Below are 6,167 nucleotides of genomic sequence, written 5' to 3'. Positions count from 1 at the left end.
AATTACTCAATTAGTTTAAGGAATCGTCTTAATCCAAAAACCCCATTTTTGATTGAAAACTAGTTAGGATATATAGTAAATCCATTTAAAAATCTTTAGGAAAATTAGTGAAGGTGAAAAACATTGTTAGAAAGTTGATATAATTATATCTTTAGTATATAATTATTATAATAAATATCATGTAAACAGATACCCGATCAGTCTCACCTGGGTCTTCATTATAATTTAAGTTTTAAGTAATTCAAATTCTTTTAAGTAATAACATTACATACGTTAAAGAGTGGGTTAGGAGTTAAGAAAAGATAAAATTGGTCGAACATCGGAAGGGTATCTTCCAAGGAACCAATGTACAACTTGATAAACTAGGAAATAAATGATTTTGGTTAGGTTGATCTTGGTATATATTGATGAATAATGATGGCTATAAGGCCACTAGTCGGTTACCCCATGAACGATGAGTTTCTACTCCGTCATGTCTTGATGTCTCTACATAAGCTAGGATATCGTTTCTTATCCTAGGGGAGCCGTCCAGTTGTATGGGCAATTCGTTTGGTGTATGGACACCCCGAACTTTTTGGTGATATTTTCACCCCGAAGTATGAATAAGGAATGGGTGCACCTTTAGGTGATCTTAAGACAAGAAGAGTACTGGTCACGGTTATTATGGTCAATGTTTTTGGTTGACAGTGCCATGTCTTAAGTTTAAATATGTTTGTTTTATAAAGAATGCTTTACAATGTTGTTTTCAATACTTGATTTAAGAAATCACTATGATGGAAAGTTATAAGAAACCATTATTTTAAATGTTCAAAGAATGTGATAGTAATTAGATAACAAAGAAGCATGTGTGAGTGCAGGGTGGTAAGTGGGGATAGATTAAGGTTGTTGATCATGGACAGGTGGACCTAATTAGTCAGGTAACTATCCATTCACGCACACTAACTTTAGAAAATTTCTTCAATGGAAGAGGAGTCGACCAATGGTTGTGCCCTCACTATCGTAGAGGGAAAAAAGAGTTGGATGAGGATACCTTAGCCCATTTGTGGAGGTTATAGGGCCAAAAAAATTTAGATTTTTGCTCCATTTTTACTTGCGAGACAAGACTAGGTCTTTTTCTAGGGCTAGTATCCCAAGCCATTGCCAATGGTAAAGGTCTATTCCTCAGATCTTTCTTTCTTAAAAACTTTATTTTTTATTAGGCCAGAGACCTGTCAAGGACCCCATCATAACTTTAGAGTCGGCGGGTTGGGGACCTCTCACTTGGTATCAGAGAGTGTTCATAGTGATCCTGAATCTTGGAAAAGTGTAAGGTGTTAGGTTGAAAAAAGTAGTTATTGACAAATTCAATTAAAGGGGGTATTTATTTGAAAAGAGAGAGAGGAAGAAAGGAAGAGATTTGTCCCCATCTTTACAGGAAGATTTCCATCAGGCCTACCGCAAATTCATGATTTTCAACATTAGATTCATGAGAGCATGCCTATCTCGGCGCTATTCAATACGAAAAAGTATGATAAAATGGTTAGACATGAGATTTTATCCTTTCACTTGGAGGATCAGCTGGTCAGGCCGATTTGGTGGAATTTTCTTCATTAATGTGGGAGAGTTAGAAGGCCTTGCACATAATTTGAAGAGACTCAAGTAGGTTGAAGAACTTCAAATTATTGAAGTCTATTTCTTCATTGGAACAAAGAATTCAGATGAAACGTCTATAGTACATGGTGTCCAAGTATCACAAAATCAGTGAGTGTTTGATCAGGTGTCTAAAGTAATCTACTCAGGTAGGATTAGACCCCTGACTATAAGCCCTAGCTTTAGAGGACCAAAAGATGTTGTATATTTTGATTTTATGTCTGGCCCACCAATAGTCCACAAAAATCCAGTATAGGGTTGCCATCACTCTTGTACATAGTAGGATCTTCATGGATTGTATTAGAGCCTCTTGTACATACTATGGTTTTCATAGGTATGCTAAAAGTTGTTCTTGTTTATGGTTTGGCCATTGTCTTCATTTGATTGCAAATTTTTTGAGTATGAGATAAGTTCAAAATCATAAACAAGATAGAACTTCATATAGTACTAAATTCTACTAATTCAATCCCAGGATAATACTCACACGAATAGCCTTTACACAGTTACGCAAGAAAAGAAACTATTACTAAAGCAAGTCCAACTCCCCATCTTAAAGGGAGAAGGACCAAACCTCGAGTGTGTTGTTGAATCATGGATAGATGCTATGGATGACTATTTTCTAACAGCAAGGATTGCCCAAGAGAATCAAGCAATGTTAGGTAGTTTCGCCTCAGCAGTGATACCAAAATTTGGTGGAAGCAACACTGCAGAGACAATCCCATCAGTAGCCCACCTTGGAAAAAGATGAAATAGGAAGTCAAATAACGCTATCTCCCTGTTGCCCACCAGGCCATTAAGATGAATAAGTTCTTCGGCTTACGCTGACTTGGACTCTGTCTGAAGGAGTACTACACAAATTTGTGTCCTTACGATGCTATGCTCCCTAGAAGACAATGGAGCAACAGATTGTCCGCTTCTATGCCTAAACAAATCCCTGAGTACACGTCTCAAAGACATGAGGCCTACATCAATTTAGGATGCCATTCTCAGGGCCAAGCCTCTTGCAGCCGAAGGAACCAACTCTACAAGGAACTATTATGGTTTTAATAACTTTAGGGGAAGAGCCATGGGAACTTTCAACCAAGGATATCATCGATGTGGAGTAGCTGCAGCAGTGAACTTGGAGCAGACCATGCCAAACATTAGGTGCTATGAATGCAATAAAATGGGGCACTATGGAAATGATTGTTTAGAAGAGAAAAAACTTGAAACTACTGCTAGAGCCATTCCTCAAACTCGAATAAATTAAGGAGACAATCTAAGAGGAGGTAGAAATGGAGGATGAGGTAGAGGAAGAGCAAGAGGAGCAAGAGCTTACGCAGCCATGGGAGAAGCAACCTTGATGAACAAGAAAGATGAAATAGCCACTCGTTTGGCCACAGTTAGCACTCCTAGAGCTCAGCAACATTAAGTAGTTACCTAAACCACTATGAATCAATGAAAATTTGAGCTACTTGTATATTGTAAGAAGTACATATGACTTTTTTTTTCCAAAATGTTTAAGGAATTTAAAATTGAGTTAGTATCCAATCATGAAAATAAGGGTAGAACTAGCAAATACCTAGTAGGACTACTTTCTTTTGGCTTTTGTGGATCTTTATCTTCTTTCAATGGGGAGATATGATTGTTTAAATGATTCAATTATGAATAAGATTCCATCTTGAGAGGATCTCCTACTTAGTCTATAGAACGAGTTGTGTCTAGGTGAGCACCATTTTTTGGGGTACGACCCAACTTGTCAATGACTGATCACTCAGTGAGAGTTGATGGTCACGTATTAGACTATTCACACTTGTACTTTTAAGAAAATAATCTCTCAACTTCCAAGGGGTAGTAAGACAAGTTCACTACGCCACTCTACTGATAATCATTCTTGGTAGCAAGGTAACCTATGATGGTACCTATCTACATAGTGGTTTGATTAGTGTACTTTTGGAATTAGACCAAGGGTTTTCAGTTGCCAAGACAAGACCAAGATTTTTTGAAAAAAATAAAACCAAGGGCTCTTCACGGTTGCACAACTTGTTTCAATGCAATTGAGAGGTAGTTAAAACACTACCCAGCAAAAAGCGAGCGGATAAAAAAACATGAGCATAAAAAAACAAGCAACCCCAAATTCCCATGCAATGCTCGTCCCCTGCTGATCTTTAAGAATTTGTGAGTGATCTATATTAGAGAGAGATAGTGAGAGAGAGAGAGAGAACCCTAGGATGATCGAGGGATGATCAATGATCTATAAAGTGGATGCACCTATGAGCACTTCATTTATGTTACACGGGGTTATAGTTTCTGACGACAAGAGAGAGAGAGAGAGAGAGAGAGAGAGAGAGAGAGAGATTTATATAGACCCATGTGAGAATGCAACCATCCAACCAACTAATAGCTTTACAATTTTCTTACTCTCTTTTTAACATAAACTTCAAAAATCTAAAGTTCAAACGTTTCTATTAGCTATCTTCTTAAACTCAAAAAGGGTTTCTTAAGAAAAAGCTCAAGACTTACAATAGTGTTCTCAAACCATTAGAGAGTCATCTTAATCAAACACTATGAAGAACGGAGTGAACGAAACCACAATTTAACAAAAACCAATGAGATGCTATCGCACATGAAATTTAAAATAATTATGAGTACTTTTAATCAATAATATTCAAGAATCGTCCTCTTATGACTTTGTCCATTTAAGGCAGTAGCAAAATGCATAAAAAAATCATTCACTTGAGAGCAAAATAGTTAGTGCCAAAAACCAGCTTTGCAGGTCATTTAACAATAATTACAAAAAAGCCATTCACTCTCTTACCAAAGATCATCAATATACACATTAATTCAAGTTCTGGCGGTTTCTACTTGGCACAGCCAAGCACAATAGCTTCAAATTGTTCTCATCCAATCATTTTGGAGATAGCCACCAACATCTAGCAATTTCTACTTGGCACGGCCAAGCACGATAGCTTCAAATTGTCCTTATCTGACCACTTTGGAGATGAGGAAATTGTTAGGAAATAAGACGTAGCTAAATAGATAATTGAGTAGATTACTTAATGGAGAGAGACAGATTTATATACACGAGATTATAGAGTAGAGAGAGAGAGAGAGAGAGAGAGAGTACACACGATATACGTGGTTCACCCAATGTGGGCTACGTCCACGGGAAAGCAGCCACTCAATGGCTTTAGTACTTCAAAACAAGAAGTAGTTTACAAAGGGATTATACCCTTAATGGAGCTCCCGCCTTGCTTCACTCTCACCACCTCACACTCACCTTGTTGCATCAACTTCACACTATGAAATGTGTGTAGAAATGGCCTCCTTTTATAGGCCAAAAGGGCTACCCTCTCTTATGAGAGACAGCCATGTGTAGCCGCCCTTGTGCGAATAAGTGCAAATCGGACCCTCCAATCCGCCCATGTGTGGCCGCCCTTGAGAAGACAAGTCCGCTTTTGAATTCGGCCACCGGCCATTGACTTCCGACCACCGGCCACCGGCCATTGACTTCCGACCACCGGCCACCGGCCATTGACTTCCGGCCAACCGACCGGTTGTTTTTCGACCACTTTCCGGTTGCCGTCCGGCCATATATAATATTCCGGCTAAAAAGAATATTCCGGCTCCCGAGGCCTTTAAAGTTGCCCCTGATTCTTGTCTATGAAAATTTTGGTTTCCGGTGAGTGATTTTCCTTCACGCACGATGGCTTCTCCTCATAATGGGGGCCTTACAAATGTGCGCTTTTACCACAGAAAATTACAAGGGTAAATCAGGCTGATCTCCAAACCAAACCTATGACTGCTTTCCATTCTAGCTTCTTATCCTTGAATGCCGATTGAAGATGAGCAAAAGCTCAACTTCTCCTTGTTGACCACCTTTGTAAACATGTCTGCAGGATTTTCACTTGTATGCACCTTTCCTAGCTTTAGTTGTCCCTCTTCCAAAAGAGTACGTATGAAGTGATATCTCACCTCAATGTGCTTTGTCCTTGAATGAAAGGTTGAGTTCTTCGCAAGATGGATAGCGCTTTGGCTATCATTGTACAAGACACAATTTTCTTGTTTGAATCCAAGCTCTTCTAAGAATCTCTGAAGCCACAGAATTTCTTTGCTTGCCTCCGTCATTGCTACATACTCTGCTTCCGTGGTAGAAAGTGAAACCACTTTCTGCAGCTTTGAAGCCCAGCTTACTGATGTGCCTCCAACCGTGAACACATAGCCAGTAGTGCTCCTTCGAGTATCTTTGTCACCTGCCATATCTGCATCAGCATACCCTTCTAGAAAAATATCAGTTCCTCCAAAATACAAAGCATTTGTTGTTGTCGCTTTTAGATACCTAAGTATCCACTTCACAGCTTGCCAATGCTCTTTACTTGGGTTGTCCATGAACCTACTCACAACTCCCACTGCATGTGCAATGTCTGGCCTTGTCCAGACCATGGCATACATTAGAGAACCTACCGCTGCAGCATATGGAACTTTAGACATATAGGCTATCTCCTCTTGTGTCTTTGGACACATATCCTTCGTTAGTTTAAAATGACTAGCCAAAGGTG

The sequence above is a fragment of the Adiantum capillus-veneris genome, chromosome 7, assembly GCF_014529385.1.
Source record: "Adiantum capillus-veneris isolate H3 chromosome 7, ASM1452938v2, whole genome shotgun sequence".
In the NCBI taxonomy this organism is placed as follows: domain Eukaryota; kingdom Viridiplantae; phylum Streptophyta; class Polypodiopsida; order Polypodiales; family Pteridaceae; genus Adiantum; species Adiantum capillus-veneris.
The sequence above is the reverse complement of the archived record's forward strand: the minus strand, read 5'-3'. Positions refer to the sequence as shown.